The sequence below is a fragment of the Podarcis tiliguerta genome (genome assembly GCF_965153285.1).
Source record: "Podarcis tiliguerta genome assembly, chromosome: 9".
In the NCBI taxonomy this organism is placed as follows: domain Eukaryota; kingdom Metazoa; phylum Chordata; class Lepidosauria; order Squamata; family Lacertidae; genus Podarcis; species Podarcis tiliguerta.
Genome location: NC_139542.1, coordinates 26,645,518 through 26,664,218, shown reverse-complemented (window position 1 = coordinate 26,664,218; position 18,701 = coordinate 26,645,518). Strand labels below are relative to the sequence as shown.

At 41.7% G+C, this 18,701-nt stretch overlaps 1 long non-coding RNA gene across 1 annotated transcript; it reads left to right on the top strand.

The window, feature by feature from the left end:
• The first annotated feature begins 554 nt into the window (after nt 1–554).
• On the top strand, nt 555–4,382 carry LOC310685096. The gene is made up of 2 exons (XR_014515065.1): nt 555–680; nt 4,250–4,382. It is a non-coding gene; the product is annotated as an uncharacterized lncRNA (long non-coding RNA).
• Nucleotides 4,383–18,701: the final 14,319 nt, after the last annotated feature.

The following is an 18,701-nucleotide window of genomic DNA, read 5'->3' as shown; positions in this document are numbered from 1 at the left end:
AGATTCTATTGCTGAAAAATAATAATTCATCTTAAGCAATTGGTGTCTACTACATGCCAAAGATGAGAAGTAAACAGATATAATATAGAAACAAAAAGTAATGTTTATATAGATATAGCTTAGTCAGACATCTTCTTGACAGTGCTGGATCCTTAATATTTTTTTCATCCACCTGATTCATTTGTGCTCTTGTTAGGTGCTACAACTGTAACATATGGATTGAACTATAGAGTAGCATGGAGTCGATTCACCAGCTTAGAAAAACAAACCAGAACTGGAAACTATGGTTCTTGTGCTTCCTTTCCTTGTGCAATTAATTATTATAGCTCATTTGACACACAATATTATTTGGAAATAATTCCTAATTGTTCAGTGAGAGAGATTCTTGCCCACCTTTGTATCCATTCAGTTGTTGTGTGCTTTTGTGGTGTCATGGGTAGTCTGTAGCCAACGGCAACCTGTGGGAATGGCATCATCATAATTTCCTCAGGCCTCACAATGGCAAGTGCACCTCACCAGTGATGTGTCTGTGTGCTTGTTTATAATTAAATATTATTATACCAGCCTTCATCTGTGGTGATACCTGGGAAGGGCACATCATAAAACTGTTGTAGGGGAACTTTTTCAGGACAAAGATTGCATCCCCCTTCAGGGAAGCCCCCAAGAGTTACATGACAGTGGTAGGTGGGGGGGCAGAGGCAGAGGGGAGGGGAGGGGAGGAAACAATGTGACTCTTTTCTTTGCACAGAGGGCACCATTCCAGCTACATAAAAGCAAATCTTTCTAAACCCACTTTCCATCTCTCAATCCACTTAAACAAGAAGAATTATCAAAGTTCAAGGAAACTTTCCAACTAGGCAAAAGCACTTGAGGGTGTTTTTTTACAGCCGGTGAAGGGGATGATAAGGACAACATCTGGTGGATCTCAATTGATTTGTGGACTGGAAGTTTCCCATCCCTTTCATCAAACTCAGGGGTTATATCCAACATTAGTTGTATTCAGAATAGACCCACTTAGTAGCATAAATCCATTTATTTCTGTTAAATAGTGAGTAGACATAACAGACAACGCAGCGATTTCTCCAAAGCAGCTCTTTATTTGTAAGCTGGAACAGAACTGAACTGAAGGGTTCAGTCAGCCTGCTTATATAGAGCTCCAGTACAACATCACTATAACAATTTTCTAAAACTATCCAATCACTGAACATCACTTTTGATCCCTTATTTGCATAACTATCTACAGTATCCCCCTGCTGGCCCAGGATGAGAACTTCAGTACATAACAATTTCAGTGGGTCTGCTCTGAGTATGAAGTATTTTGATATCATTCCAATTATTAAAAACATCAGCACACAAAGACACAAAAAAAATCTAAGCAGAGGAAAAGGCTAAAATACTACTTTCACATTTTAAAAAAATAACACACACACACCCCATTGTTAGAATTTACCTGGATGCTGAGGATCTCCGCTCCTCCTCTCTTTAATAAAACTAATCATAAAAGGTCTTCCTGAATAGAAATGCTTTCAAGACACATTTAAATAGTCAAATGGATCCCCCACCCCTGGATCCCCCACCCCTGGAAGTAGTTCCACAAGCCATGCAACACTGCACAAAAGGTCGTGTTACGGTGCTCACCAAATGGGTCTGATCTAAAGTAAGATTGGGTATGATTGTATATCTTTTTAAAATAGATAAGTTCATGTGGATGATGTGGGTCTTTAGGTGCTGCATGCTTAACAATTTTGATTTTTACACATGTGCATTGCCCGTGCATGTACAATTTGTATGTACATAGACTTAGTTCACAAGTGAACTAAGAAGGGCAGGATCTCTTGGCATGATCCCAATCTCCCTTCCTCCATGAACACATGTCCAGTTACCACATGTTATCTTATGAGCGCAAACGTATCTCTTAACCTCAAGAATTAGCTTCAAATGATTAGCCCAGTCTTAAAATGTCATATTTTATTATTAGTTCAACCAACAAGTGAACTAAATTAGATCACTAGGTTATGTTAACAATTGCTCAATGCATATTTCACATGGCAGCTAGTTATTCCAAGATAAATTCTCAGGGGAAGGGACTATTGTTTAAATAAAAAATATGGCACGTGCCTAGTGTTAATACAGTCATTGCCAATCAGACCTCTGCAGAGTAAATGCAGTGTTTATGCTGTTGCAATTGGGATAGCATTTTACAATTAACCTCTATAAGTAGAATATGATTATATAGCATTATCTTGTGGCATGTTTACAGGTTTGCACTATACTCAAAAGAAACAAACTGTCTATGCAAAGAGAGAAAAAGAGGTTGCTTTCTCACCTCCGCATCTTCTTTGTAATTGGCATCTTTTGTTCACTCACTTTTTGTGGAGCATCCAGACAGCATCATTGTTAGTCTATTACACCAGTTTTCTGTATAGTCTTCCTGTCTATCCCTCCCACCGTCCAACTTGGACTGTTTTGGTGTGTGACAGTAATAAAGAGCAATTGCTATAAAGAATTAAAAATGCTACAGTTCACACATGTAGAAGAATAAAGCTGTGGCCCATAGTTCAATCCATTTACCATTTCATATTTTGTTTCTAAGGGCTTGTGGCGATAACACAGGGTCCCCAGATGTTTAACGGTCTATTGATCCCTCTGCCACCACTGTGCTCGCTTTCCCACTGCCTCCAACCCGTTACTCTCGGGTAGACACTGAGTCCAGACAGTTGTTAAAATTGAACCAAATAAACAAGTTTATTTTATAAGTATTAACAAGTTTATGGTTTCTCAGATAATATTCTTGTCAGTTTCTTAACTTTTTCTTTACCAGCCTATACCTTCCTAATACCTTCTGGCTGAATATCTCAACTGTTTGACTGGCTCCTCTTAACAGATTCTCTCATTCTCTCAAATCAGACTAGCCCAATCCATAGACTTATCCTCTCCATCTCTTCTCTAACTCCAGACTAACTTCTCAACCCCTCTAACTCTAACTCTAACTCCTTCCCTTGGGTTCCCATTGGTTAGTTATTTTATAATTAGTTAACCCTTTCCTTATGAACCCAGTATGATGTCACACACCTAGGAAAGCAAACGCCACAGGGCTGTAGAGGCCATTGTCAATTTTTTAAAAAATGAAACAATATGAAAATATGCCCACCAGACATGTAAAAATGTACCTATTTCTCCACGTTGTCCCCAACATTTAGAAGTAACTTTCTTCAGAATTAATATAACAATAAACTTCAAGCTCTTTGCATTTTGCACCTGACAATGTTGTGCCAAGCCAAATGTTTTGTAAAAGTTTGTTTTTAATGAAAACTTAAGTTTTTTTGTGTTTTTATTTCCATGGGCATATATTATTTTGGTTCACAAGGCAGCCCAATGCAGCTTGTCTGAAATCCCAGAACAGAGATAGGTTCTTCAAAGCCAGTTAGCAAGTTGTTCCCAAAGGCAACTTCAAATCTTCCTATTTTAGAGAGGGCACATGTCAATTCTTCATTAACATTTTCATTTTCATTATATTAATATAACCTAAAGAGGAATTCCCCCCTGCCCAAAATGTGATAATCAATTTGGATCTCATATTCAGATGGAAGGTTTGTGTTAACTTTGCTTTTGCCACTTCACATGCATATTGTAACCTTAAGACAGTGAACACGGCAAAAAGAAACAAATAGTACTGGTGTTTAAAGAAATGGAGGTTTGGGAGTAGGGGAGACATCTTCTTACTGGCTTTGGAAATAACTTCCTAAGCAGGACTGTTAGTAGCAGTAGTACTTTTTTTAAATAGCTACTACTATTATTAGTGATAGTGATAATGATATTTATTATGTCAACTTTGCTCTCCTGCCTAGCTACAGTGACATTTCTTTCAAAATTCAACTATTTTTTAGGGAAACATTTAACAGCCTGTTTAATAGACGCTATATAGAGAGCCAGTGTGGTGTAGTGGTTAAGAGCGGTAGTCTCGTAATCTGGGGAACCAGGTTCGCGTCTCCGCTGCTCCACATGCAGCTGCTGGGTGACCTTGGGCCAGTCACACTTCTTTGAAGTCTCTCAGCCCCACTCACCTCACAGAGTGTTTGTTGTGGGGGAGGAAGGGAAAGGAGAATGTTAGCCGCTTTGAAACTCCTTAAAGGGAGTGAAAGGTGGGAAATCAAATCCAAACTCTTCTTCTTCTTATATTAGAATGTTCTGTCACACATCTGGGTGATGTATGTTTTATCAGTATAATGAGAATATGATTCCTTCATAGGTCTTTACTAAAAAGTGAGGAGGAGATGACAGGGCATTCTTGGATGCTGATAAGAAGGATTTCTGGGTGCATACATATGTATAAGTGGTTTGGTGTGGCAACACACTATTAGAGTATGCCACTCTGAAACAAAGATACCTCTATTACATTTATGTGATAAATATCTGCCTGGCTGGCTCAAACTATCAAAGGATTTGATTAAGGGATTGATTTGAATACAAACAGCATAATTGACCCTGGAGAAAAGATGAACTGATACGGACAACAAAGCTTTGTGAATAGGCTTGTAAGATTAGGAGGTATCTTGGGAAATGTCAGCCGTTGTGATCTATTCTGTACTCATATCTTGGCTGGAACAAGGAATTTCTTTTTATTATGCCTTTGATGAAGCGTTTTCTGACCAGGAAACTTAACCAACAATTTTTATGTGTCTCTCACACACATGGTCACTCCCCTGAAGATACAAGCACATTTGCTTAGCTATGTTAAAAATGTAATTAGCCTGTGGAGGCTCTAATACATACATGGATCTTTGCGCAAAATGCGGACTTCCCTTGCAATTCAGTTTTATGAACAGCATGCAAGTTGAAGTGTCTTGGAGTTCGAAAACAAAGCAAATATTTTAAGGAATGGGTTTTCCATCATCATGAAGAATAGAGACAATATGCTGGGAACAATATGAGGCACTCAGTAACAGTTTAATGTTAAAACCGTAAGAGGAGCCTTGCTTAATGAGGCCGAAGGCCTATTTCCTGCTAAAAGGCAGCAAACTACAAAAAGGAAGCAGCTGATGAGAATGACTCATGGTATCAGTTGTCTCCATACTAATGCACAGAATATAGGAAACAAGCAAAATGAATTTGAGGTCTTAATACAGGATAACAAATATGGTCTAACACTGAATTAGTGAAGCTTAGTGGGATGAGACTCATCGATGGAATGTAGAAATTGAGGCGTATAAGCTGTTCAAAAGGAATAGACCAGTTGTTCCCAATTAGGGGTCCAGAATATCATGATGTTTATCTGCTAATATACCACAATGTTGAAAACCAGATATACCTAAAATACTTTGCTTATTAGAGGCTACCCCACATTTTCTTTTTTAAAAAAATGCTTTGCAGAAGTAACTCCCATAGGGTTATCAAAATTTTCAAAAGTAGGGCGTCCGTGGATTGGCTTTTAATAAATAGGGGGTCTTCAGTAATTAGCTAATTGGGAACCACTGGAATAGACCAAACAGGAAGAGGGGAGGAGTAGCATTATATATAAAGGCGTGTACACTTTTGAAGAGATCCATGACTTGGGACATGGAAAGCAGATTGAAAGTATATGGGTAAACATTGTAGAAGAGGGAAACAAAACTGACTTTTAATGTGAGTGTCTGCTATAGACCTATAAATCAGACTGAAGACTTGGATGATGCCTTCCTACAGCAGATTACCAAACATTCAAAAATGAGAGACAGAGTAGTCACGGGAGACTTCAACCACCCCATTATCTTTTGGAACTGAAACTCTACCAAGATTGTAAAGTCCAACAGATGTGCACAGGAGGGCAACCAAGATTATCAAGAGTTTGGAAACCAAGTCTTATGAGGAACAGTTGTAGGAGTTGGGTATGTTTAGCCTGGAAAAAGAAGAGACTGAGAAGTCTGTGTACTGGTCCAGTAAGCGCTTCCGCTGCGCCACCAGCAACAGCTTTCTTTGCAGAGTATTAATTAAGTCCAGTGCAGAGATTCTTGTTGCAGTACAAGCTTCAAAGTCTCAGCAGAAAAAAACGACACAGGGAAGCCTGTCTTTCCAAAGACAGGTTTATTGCAGAAAGATAACACCTCCGGAGCTTTCAGACATTTTCTGCTTCACGCCCAGCACTCCCCAAAACAAGCAGAGAAAACAAACACTCTTTATATACTGAGCAACTTAACAACTTAACGAGCTTGACTACTTAAAGTCACATGACATTGCTAATTTGCCAGCGTCTTAGGTTTCACACCCTAACACCCCCTCTCGCTGGCAATACAAAAACAAAATTACTTCAGACCCATTTCTTCACAAAAATTTTCATGCCGCTGAAACCCAAGCGGTTTTGTAAAACCATCAGCTTGATTTTCATGACTGGGACAGTAATTTAATTTAACAATTCCTGCTTTTACCGTTTGACAAACATTTTGAAAACGGATATCCAAATGTTTTGTTCGACCTTTAAACTGCCCATTTTGTGCTAACTTAAGACACGGTTGATTATCACCCCATACAGTGATTGGAGTGATGGCCTTTTCATACATCTCTTGTGCCAAGCACTTGTAAAATTCTAGATCTCTACATAACTCAGATAAGGCACAGAACTCAGCTTCTGTTGACGACAAAGCAATCAGGTTCTGTTTCTTGGATCTCCACCCAATCAGAGAGTTACCAAATTTTATTACACAGCCAGACACTGATTTTCTATCTTTTAAATTTGCCCAATCACTATCTGCCCAACAGGTAATCTGTGCTTGTCCTTCCGAAGATTATTCAAGGCAAAAATCTTTGGTGTATTGTAAATATCTTAACACTCTTTGAATTCCTTTCCATGCATTTACACTAGGTTTTGAAGCTTCTCTGCTGAGTAAGTTAACAGCGTAAGCAATATCTGGTCTACTCCATTGCGAAAGATGAAGTAAGCTTCCCAGTGCTGACTGAAAGATTTCAGCACGCTTGAATTCAGCACTATCCTTGAACTCATTGTCTTTTACAAAACCCATTTCCATCGGTGTTCTAACACCTGCACACTCCGTCATGCCAAACTTTTTCAACATTTGCAATATCTTGCCTTTTTGATTCAGTAGAAAACTGCCATTTTTGGTCCTATCTATCTGAACACCAAGATAGACCTTCACATCACCAAGATTCTTAACTTTGAAGTGTTTATTTAACTCTTTGGCTAGTTTTTTTACTTGTTCTTGTGTCTTCGAAGTATAAATCAGGTCATCTACATAAACAAGCAAAGATTCTTGAGCATCTCCTGAACCTCTGAAATATAAGCAATTGTCAGCCTTGCTCCTGCTAAAACCAATGCCTACCAAAACGTCATTCAAACACTCATTCCAATTATGAGCAGATTGCTTGAGTCCATAAATAGATTTATGTAGTTTCCATACCTGATTTGATTTACCAACTTTCAATCCTGGCGGTAGCTCCATATAGAGCTCTTCAGCCAAGTCTGAATGAAGATAAGCTGTAGAGACATCAAATTGATTCACTTTAAACCCTTTCTGAGCAGCAACTGCTAATAGTGCCCGTAGGGTTTCACTCCTTGAAGTGGGTGCATAGACTTCAGAATAATGTAACCCCTTTCTTTGTGTAAAACCTCGAGCTACAGGCCTTGCTTTGTACTCTGGTTTCCCCATCGCTGTTGTCTTTATCCTGTACACCCACCTACAACTTACTGCCTTGGTACCTTCTGGCAGTTTGGTAACGGAAAACACACCCAGTTCTTTCATAGAATTCAACTCCTTTTGCATGGCCTCACGCCACCTACTGGCCTCCTCCTGGGGTAATTGCTCAACCTCCTCAAAACTTTCAGGTTCGCAATTTGCCAAACCAGCCCAAACACTAATAGCTTGGTACCTTTCAGGAGGTTTACCTTTGTTGGCACGCTTGGAACGCCTTGGCAGTTCCTGCGATGTTCCTTCAGTTTCCCCCTCTGACTCAGAATCACTAGTCGTCACCTGTTTGTCACTAGTAGTCACCTGTTTGTCACTAGTAGTTGAAGAACTTTCTGATTCTGACTTTACACGTCTCTCTTGCTGTACAGGTGAACTTTTAGAGCTAGAAGATTCTGACTTTACAGACTTGGGTGAACTAGACGATTTCTCACCCTCGTCCTCAGACTTAAATTCCTCAGCCTGTTTTGGAACTAATACCTGCTCTGGGGCCTGAGTTTCATTGTTACTGTTCACCACATCAAATAGTATGTCAGGATTTCCATGAATTCTATTCCAACCATCCTGTTCACAAAATTCCGCACTTCTGCTAATTGTGATTTTCGTTTGATTGCCTTCTACATTCACAAATCTCCAACCTTTTGTGTTTGCTTGATAACCACAGAAAACCATTTCTTTAGACCTAGGATCGCCTTTCCTACGTTGTGCCCTAGGCACCAGCACATAAGCACGACATCCAAAAACTCTTAGATGATCAATTTTTGGTTTTTTTTCAAATAGCATGAAGTAAGGAGTGTTGCCTACTGTGCTATTGTACACTCTGTTAAAAGTATAATTCACATACAGTGCAGCCTCAGCCCAAAAACGCTGTGGAAGTCCAGAATCAAACAGCAAAGCAGCAATGGCTTCCTGTAATGTTCGAAATTTTCTTTTGGCAACTGCATTCTCCTGTGGTGAATAGGGATTGGTAAGTCTATGAACTATACCTTTCCTTTTTAACCACGTCTCCAGCGTGTGGTTCACATATTCCCCACCACGATCTGATTGTATTTTACGTACGCTGGTGTCAAATTTACATTCGACTTCTTTAATCCAATCCATCAGGATGGAAGCTGCTTGTGATTTTTCTTTCAGAAAGAAAACCCAACTAGCTCTTGAAAAATCATCCACCAAGATTTGCATAAATCTCGCACCTCCAAGCGATTTGACTGGCATAGGGCCACACACGTCTGTGTGCACAAGTTCAAAGGGTTTCTTGCTTACTCTATCAGATCTAGGATAGTTACATGTCTTAACCTTAGCATGTTTACAAGCACAACAATGCAGAAAATTTGGACAGGGTTTAATGTTACACTCCTCAGCTAAATCTGGCATCTTGCTTACATACTTAAAGCATATATGAGCTAACCTTCTGTGTAGTAGATGTACACAACCTGCATGAGGAGCCTTATTTACACACTTAGCTTGCGCTTCACCTGTTGAACATCTACCTGCTGCTAACTGCTCTTCATCCAAAACAAAAAGCCCATCCTCACAGGGAATTTTAACTATCTCCTTCCCCTGTTTCGAAATGGTGCACACATCATTTTCAAACTCAACCTTAAAACCACCTTTTACCAGGCATGACACACTCAAAAGTCCATTCTTCATTCCTGGAAAAACAAAAACAGGAAGGTTAGTTTGCAAACAGTTAACATAAATTGTGCCTTTAAGGTTCATTTCTCATTTACTATTGTCTGCTATAGTCACGGTTTTTGCAACTGACAATGTCTTGCAGTTCATCAAGCTGCCACTAGATGTCGCTGGAACTAAACTGTGACTTGCTCCACTGTCAATTATCCACTTCAAGGTTTGTTGGCTCCTTTTAGGACTCTGTTGTGCTGCCATTGCAGATAGTCCCTTAACAGCACCTGCTCCCCCTCTGGATCGTTGATTCTTGTAGTTCTCACGTCGTCTTCCCCTGTAGCTCCGGAAACTGGCCTTGGACTGTTGAAATTCCTGTTGCTTTTCTGGACACTTTGCTATCAAATGAAACCTGCTGCCACATCGAAAACATGACTTTCTGGCCATAGCAGACACTTGTGAGGCTTCCTTACAGCTCTGCCTGCTAGTTCCCTCACGCTGGGAATTATCTGAACATCCAACCCTTGGGGTATTTGAATTATCAATACGTTTTCGATGATGTTGATATTCTTGCTCACACAATCTACCAGTCACATAATTCATATTCAGCTGGTCCTCTGGCAAAACTTGTAAAGTTAGTACTAAGTTTTCAAACCCTGCATGCAGGCTGCTAAGCAGAGTATAAACTTTAATATTTTCAGGAAAATTCACACCTAGAGATGACAGTCGGTTGAAATACTCAGTCATCTGTGACGTGTGTTCAACCACACTATCCCCTGGCTTCAGTTTCAACTCATACAAAGCACGTATAATGTTCACCTTCTCTCCGGGCGTGGCTCTATGGTGAATTCGCCTAAGAGCTTCCCAGATTTCAAATGCAGACCTTAAATTTTCCACATGAGGTAATTGGGAATCGTCTATCGATACCATCAACATGCATCTAGCTTTAGTGTCCATTTTATCATGTTCCCTGTTCTGAGCATGTGCAGCAGCCTGTTGCTCTGCTGTGGCATCTGCTGCAACAGCCACAAACGGCTTTCGCCTCTGGACATAGTCAGCCCACACTTCTTTGGCTTCCAACCAGACTTGAGCCCTCTTAGACCACTGCACGTAATTAGCAGAGTTCAGCTTTGTGAAGGGAACCTGGAAATTTTCCACTGCCATTCTTGGGGTCTGCTGCTACTCCCTCTGTGTGCCCTTGCTTCTCTTTCCTCTTGGGATTTGTTTTACTCACTTTTCAGACGCCTCCAGCCTCTCAGTTCCTTTAAGAGCTGGATTTACGACCAAGCCGGTCTTCTCTCATCCGAAAGCTGCTTTTACTTTCTCTGCACACAATACAGCTGTAGAAACGTAGAAGGACCCATAACCTAAGAGAGTCTGTGTACTGGTCCAGTAAGCGCTTCCGCTGCGCCACCAGCAACAGCTTTCTTTGCAGAGTATTAATTAAGTCCAGTGCAGAGATTCTTGTTGCAGTACAAGCTTCAAAGTCTCAGCAGAAAAAAACGACACAGGGAAGCCTGTCTTTCCAAAGACAGGTTTATTGCAGAAAGATAACACCTCCGGAGCTTTCAGACATTTTCTGCTTCACGCCCAGCACTCCCCAAAACAAGCAGAGAAAACAAACACTCTTTATATACTGAGCAACTTAACAACTTAACGAGCTTGACTACTTAAAGTCACATGACATTGCTAATTTGCCAGCGTCTTAGGTTTCACACCCTAACAATAACATAGTCACCTTCAAATATCTAAAGGGCTGTCACATGGAAGATGGAGCAAGCATAATAATAATAATAATAATAATAATAATAATAATAATAATAATTGCATCCCGCCCTCCCCTGCCAAAGCTGGTCTCAGAGCAACTAATAACAGGTAAAAATAGCATAGTGTACATAAAATCGCACCATCAATTAATTAAAATACATTCTAGAATCAATTCGAAGACAGGAGACTGGTGTTCTCTGGTCCACAAAGAGCAAGACATGACTAAATGACTAACAACAAGAAGAATCAATTCAGAATCAAATTAATGGCAATCATTGGGTTAGAGTTCTTTGAAGATTACAGAAGGAGAGAGGGGGTCAGACTGTGCCTTGGCCAAAGGCCTGGTGGAACAGCTCTGTCTTTCAGGCCCTGCAGAAAGATGTCAAGTCCTGTAGGGCCGTAGTCTCTTGTGAAAGAGCGTTCCACCAGATTGGGGCCATGGCTGAAAATGCCCTGAATATGGTCGAGGCCAGTCTAACCTCCCTGTGGCCCGGGATCTCCAAGATGTTTTTATTTGAAGACTGTAAAGTCCTCTGTGGGACATACTAGGAGAGGCGGTCCGGTAGGTACAAGGGTCCTAGGCCATATAGGGCTTTAAAGGTTAAAACCAGCACCTTAAACCTGATCCTGTACTTCACCGGGAGCTAGTGCAGCTGGTATAGCACTGGGTGAATATGATCCTGTGGCAAGGACCCTGTAAGGAGTCTCGCTGCGGCATTCTGCACCCGCTGGAGTTTCTGGGTCAGTCTCAAGGGCAGCCCCACGTAGACTGAGTTACAATAATCAAGCCTGGAGGTGACCGTCGTGTGGATCACAGTGGCTAGGTCAGGTAAGGAGCTAACTCCTTAGCTTGGCGGAGATGAAAAAATGTTGCCTTTGTTATAGCTGCAACCAGCGCCTCCATAGAAAGGGAGGTGTCAGAGATTACACCCAAACTCTTAATGGGCGGTGCTGGCACTAACTGCGCCCCCACAAGAGATGGGAGTTGGCCACCCAATCCCATGTCGTCCCGACCCAGCCAAAGGACCCCTGTCTTCAAAGGATTTAACTTCAACCAGCACCCACATAACCATCCAGCCACAGCTTCCAAACATCTGATCAGTGTGTCTGGAGCCAAATCAGGATGGCCGTCCATCAACAGATAGAGTTGGGTGTCATCAGCATACTGATGGCAACCCAAACCAAAGCTCCGGACAAGCTGGGCAAGGGGGCGCATAAAGATGTTGAAAAGCATCAGGGAGAGTATTGCGTCCTGTGGCACTCCACACACCAAGGAGTGGAGTGATGACAGTTCCCCCCCCCAAGCGCCACCTTCTGTCCCTGAGCAGAGAGAAATGAGTGCAGCCATTGAAGGACTGTGCCCTGGATCCCAATGTCGGTGAGGCGGTGGTCCAGAAGTTTGTGATCGACCATGTCAAAGGCTGCTGACGGGTCTAAAAGAATCAGCAACCCCAACCTGCCTCAATCCAGCTGCCTGCAGAGCAGTGGCGTAGCGTGGGTTGTCAGCACCCGGGGCAAGGCAACTAATTTGCGCCCCCTAACCCGGGGCAAGGCAAGTAATTTGCGCCCCCCCCCCCGCTGCACTGTCCCTCCCCCAGATAGTCCCTCGCTCTCTCTCTGCACCGCACCGCACGCCTGGCACCCTCCCCTCCACAGTGGGCGGCGACCCGGTGGCTCGGATCGGATTCGCACATCCAGCACTGCAGTGAGAGAGAGTGAGTGAGCCAGGTAGGGGCAGAGAGCTGCGAGTGCAAGCGCCCCCCCCCCAGATGTTGTGCCCAGTGCGGCCGGCCCCCCTGCACCCCCCACGCTACGCCACTGCTGCAGAGATCATCTGTTAGAGCAACCAGAGGCGTCTCGGTCCCATGACCACAGTGGAAGCCGGACTGGAAGGGATCCAGAGCCGATGTTTCATCCAGAAATCCACCAAGTTGTTCAGCAACCGCTCTCTCAATCACCTTACCCAGGAACATTAACCAATGGATTCAAGTTACATAAAATGGAGAGTCTGACTATCAGGAAGAATTTTTTTTTACAGTAAGAGCTTCTCAGCAGTGGAACAGAAAGTGAGAAAGTGAGACTCATTGGAGGCTTTTAAGCAGAGATTGAATGGTCACCTGTAAGGAATGCTTTAGCTGAGATTCCTGCACACAAGGGGTTTAGACTAGATGACCCCCAGAGTACCTTTCAACTCTAAAATACTCTGAGACTATGATTTTCCCCATCTGTTCCTTGTTTTCTACAGGTTACAGGAAAGCTGCGACAATAATCTCAACTTACATTTATACATATGATTCATTCTCACTGTTAATATTCTTGAATGTTTTCCTGCGCTGGTATCAGAATGCCTTTGTCTTTGAAAGACAGAGACAAATAGTAGATGTTCATAGAATCATAACATTGTAGAATTGTAGAACTGGAAGGGGCCTCAAGTGTCATCTATGCAGGTATCTCAACTAAAGCATTCATGACAGATTGCTATCTAACTTCTGCTTAGAAACCTCCTATGAAGGAGACTCCACCACCTTCAGGAGTTTCCTTTTCATATTAGATTCAAGTATCATTAGCAAAATTAATAAAATCAGGATGTAAAACAGAAGAATACAGAATGCTAAAATTCTGCATTGTTTTTGACCTGCAACATATAGTAGCTAGGTAATAAAATGAAGCAACACATGTGTGTATACCAGCTTGCTAAACAATTGTGTTCTGTAGCACTTAGTGATCACCTAATAAAGACATTCTCTCATTTTCTAAGTGGTGAGTGGGAGTGGTAATGAACCGTGTCCATGGCATTGATAATAATAGATAGCACAAAGGAGGATTGTAGGAGTATCTCTTAAAAAGACACATATAAAGCAATTTAATAATGGAAATTACAGCATATGAAGGAAACTACTTTATTAATACATGATGGGGCACTGTGATAGTTCCATAATGTAATGCCATAGTCTGGAGTGTCCTAGGCAAGTCTTAGATGCCATGCAGACTAACAGTGTTATTTGGTAGTACCATGCTGGGAACAAGCACCTTAATTAAGGATGGGAAACCTGTGGCTCCCCAAATGTTGGACTCTAACTCCCATCAGTCCCAACCAGCATGGCCAGCGATTATGGAATTTGTTGTCCAACCACATCTGGAGGACCACAGTTTCTCCATCCCTGCTTTTAAAACTTGAGTACGATTACAATTGTCAGGTTCATTTCAGAGCTAGAGGTTCTGCCTCATGGTTACTTAGTTTTTACAGGTTTTGCTGTGATATGGTCTCCTGAGTTCAGAAACTCCAAACTACTGCTAGCAAGCTCTGAGAATCTATGAAGCACATCTCTGTTTTTCAAAGAGTAGTACAAGGGGGTGGGGGAGATTGTTCAGAAGACTGAAATCTTCTTCCACATGAAGAAGAAAATAGAAAGTAAAAAAATAAGACAATGGCTATTCATCATTTTGGGACATCTTGAACTGTGTGCTTATTGAAGCTGGCCACAGAGGCCAGAAGAAGAAGAAGAGGAGTTTGGATTTGATACCCCACCTTTCACTCCCTTTAAGGAGTCTCAAAGCGGCTAACATTCTCCTTTCCCTTCCTCCCCCACAACAAACACTCTGTGAGGTGAGTGGGGCTGAGAGAAGTGTGACTGGCCCAAGGTCACCCAGCAGCTGCATGTGGAGGAGCGGAGACGCGAACCCGGTTACCCAGATTACGGGACTACCGCTCTTAACCACTACACCACACTGGCTCTCAGGGGGCAGGGCTAGCGGTGAGCGTCCTGGGGGGAGGGGGTGCCACGAGCAGTGAGCATCTCAAGGGGGTGCCGCCCATGGTGAGCATCTTGAGGGGGGTGCTGCCCGCAGTGAGTGGCGAGCATCCCAGGCGGATGGCACAGCAATGTCACCTCCCTCAGGGATGACACCCGGGGTGAACCCCCCCACCGCCCACCCTTCCTCTGCCACTGGCTGGACAACAACACTTTTACTCATACTATGCAAGATATTCAAAACAGATGACTTCTACAGTCCTATACGTGAAATCACAAATCAGCTTTATGGAATTTTGTTATGCAACAAAGATGTAAGCTATAGTAAATCAGTGCCTCCCATCTCCAATAAAATATTTCACCCAAGGTATTTTTATTGCATTTTTTGAAACTCAGATGCTAGCAAGGCAATGTGGAGTGGAGCACCAGTAGATCTTTTAATCTAATGAAAATGCATGAAACCCAATTTATTTTAAATTATCGCTATAAGGAGCATCTAAGTGTGTTCCTTTGTTTGTTCACTGCATTTCATTTAAAATAAATTGCCATTTAAAAGCCTATTATCTGTTTCACACCTGGAAACAGTCTTCCCTTGTGCTACAAACACAGAACATCTTAATGCAAAACCATCTGTGGCTGATTATTACAAGTTTTAAAATAGCACACAATTCCAATTGCTTAACAGTTAGTTGTAAAGTAAAATAGACCCCATCCCCCGAAAAAAAATATTCTTGAAAAAAGTTGAACATGTTGGTCCTTGTTCATCACCCAGTTAAAAAACAACAACAATTCAAACACATCTTCAAATATTTACACAGTGCTGATGATGATTAACACCTATTATTTTTTGTTTGACAAAAGATACCGACTAATTGCTGATTTCTGCTTTGACTGCTTCCTCTCCCTGCAACAGGCATCTAGCTTAGATTGCAGGCTGCAGGATGCTTACTAAAATTTCTTCACTGTAATAATCTGAGGTCAGGTTCTGATGTTATTTCCTGTCCTACTTAAAAATGTATGAAAGGAAGTGCCCAGCAAATTGATATACAAATGGCAGTGTGGCAACATTATGGGATACTCTGGTACAGACATCGTGCTCTGTTATTCGCTACTATACCTCAGACTGGCACCTTGGCATCCACTCCTTGCATAAGCTCACCAGAGGCCATTTCCCAGCATTTCCGCCTCGTGTTCATTTTGAGAATGTGAGTTCAAAAAAATAGCACTGGCAACACCCCTGAGTTCCAAACTACCTGCACATCTGTGACTGGTTCTCCTGGTGCTTTGAGAAGTACTCATAATCTGATTGGAGTGATGGCACCCAGGATAGTAGATTGTCCCCCTTGATATTTTCCTGTTCTCCATTGCCTCTCTAAAGATACAGTTAACTGGGGGTGGGGGAAGAGATACAAGAACTTTTAAGATGGGGGAAATGGTGGAGAACCTAAACATAAGCAAAAAATCCCAGCAGATCCATTTCATGGCTGTGGTCTTTGCAGACAGTGACTGCATGCTTCTGAATGCCAGCAGCACCAGATTTAGGATGGTGTGGAAGGTCCCTCTGCACAGGGCCCCAGGCTGAGGGGGGTGCAATATGATAATAAAAACAACAACCACCATATATATTGATATGGGTACCTACTCAATTATTGTGAAAATAAGAAATGGCTCAGGGCGCCATGTTACCAATATCTGCCCCAATGCTAGTTGCTGGAAAGTTCAGGAGGGAAGAATGCTCTTGTGCTCAGGTTTTCCTTGAGGGTTTTACCACAGGAATCTGTTGGGCCATTGTGAAAACAGGCTGGTGGATTAGGTGGGCTATTGGCCTGATCCAGCAGGCTATTCTTAGGTTCATATGACTCTGCTGTGTAACATGTACTCTGACCAATTCTACATGAGGCCAAATACACATAAAGCTTAGTTAGAGTGACCACAGATCTTGGTTCTATTTCCCCTCTTACAAATTGGCCTCTGGTACTGGATTTGCATTAATGCTACTCTGTGGACATAGAAGGGATGGAGAAAATAAAAAGGCATGAACTTGTGAATATACGTTTTCCCGTCCTGTTTCTACAGCTATGGTCTTAAAATATGATTTATCTGTTGCCAATTGTCATTTTTTAATGCAGAAAAAATCAATAAAAGCTGTTCTTCTTTGGGTGTTTGAAAATAGGAGATGAGATATATTTCAGAGCACAAAAATGGTAAAATTTGAATGTGGATAATGTAGTTTTTAAAATTTATTTACATAATTTTCAGCTGTGATTTATTTATTGGTTTCATACATTATAACCTGATTTTCCACTCAAATTTGGGTCCATGAGCTGGCTAACAACTTTATGGTTTCATAAAAACTCACATTTAGGCACCACAAAAATGCCCCTCTGGAACCAACGCTAACAGAAACCTACAATGCAGAAATTAAAACTAAATTCCCAAACACCAAACATTATAGTGATGTGAATAGTGTCACATTGCCTGATATCAGCCTTTATTGTCAGTGGTAACTGGTGAGGCTTCTAGTAGTCAATATAAGAAAACAGAAAGGAAACCAAATACTATTCCCGTAGCAAAATATTCTTTGCCAATTCCAGTTGCACAGTCCTCCTTGATTTATATTGTTCCTCCATCTTGACCTTTCAATAGCTGTTCAGCACGGAGGCCCATCACACACTCATTCGTTCCTGATTGACACTCAGCAGGTGATCCTTTTCTCATCCAGAAAGCAGCAAAGCCATTCAGTTCTCTTCCTTGATGCTGCACTGCAAGGCATCAGTCAAAGTCAGCAGTAGGTCGCAATTGACATCAGCTGTAGCTCATTACTGGGAAACAAGATTGTCATGCTGTTCAAAATAGAGTGATCCATGATTGGAAGCTTGGCAGTGATCAGTGAGACAATTTTATTATCACGTTCATACTAAGTAAATGAGGCAGTATGAATCTGTGCTATATAGCTCCCTGGGCTACACAGCACAGATTCCTTGGCATGGGATGGATAAGCTTCAGGGACTTCGATAACACAGTCTTTTTCGCAGGAGGCTCAAGTGGGTTATAAATGATCATATGTTTGGGTAAATGGAGACTGAATCTAATCTATATGCAATACTGAACATCTCTCATATATTTAAAATTAAGGAAACGGTGCCTACCATATCCAAAATTCCTCCAAAAGTGTTATCTGTATCTGTGAAAAACATATAAAATGATAAACAATGTTAGTTAGATGTCTTGAAATCAGCTTAATTGACTTAAGTCCACTTAAGGCCAGTCATATCATGTCTCTACATATTCAGTGAATGTATTGGAAAGCACTTTGGAAAAGGACTATTCGAAATGAAGGACTTGCAATGAATTCAATCATGTCATTGAAAACCATTTATTTGATTATACAGATACTTGGGGTGACATTCAGGCCATACAAATAAATGAGATTGTACTTTCCCTTTAGGAGAAAGTCTAGTGATGGACTGTGTGATATGTTTTCTGCAACTAAAGATTGTTTAATCTTCTTTGGGAAACTTGGGGAAATTTCACAGATTATCAGCTACTGCCTGGAGATTGATAGACTGTCTGAATGATATCTAGGTGCTCCCAGACTGATTTTCAGACACATTGTCCTTTCAGATGTAATCCTGCCCACGTAAATTGCACACTCAAACATTTTAAGACTGCATCCCTTGGCTATAAATAAGGTCAACAATCCTGTGCACACTTACTCGGGGGTGAGATCATTGGCCTCAGAGGGATTTCAGCTGCAATCCTAACCCCTGGCAGGGAGTGGCAGGGCTTTATGAAGGCCATCCTGGGCAGAACGTAGGAGGCTGTGCCATCTCCCAAGATGGTGCATTGAGGAGGCTTGGTTCACATGACAGTAGTAGGGGCAACT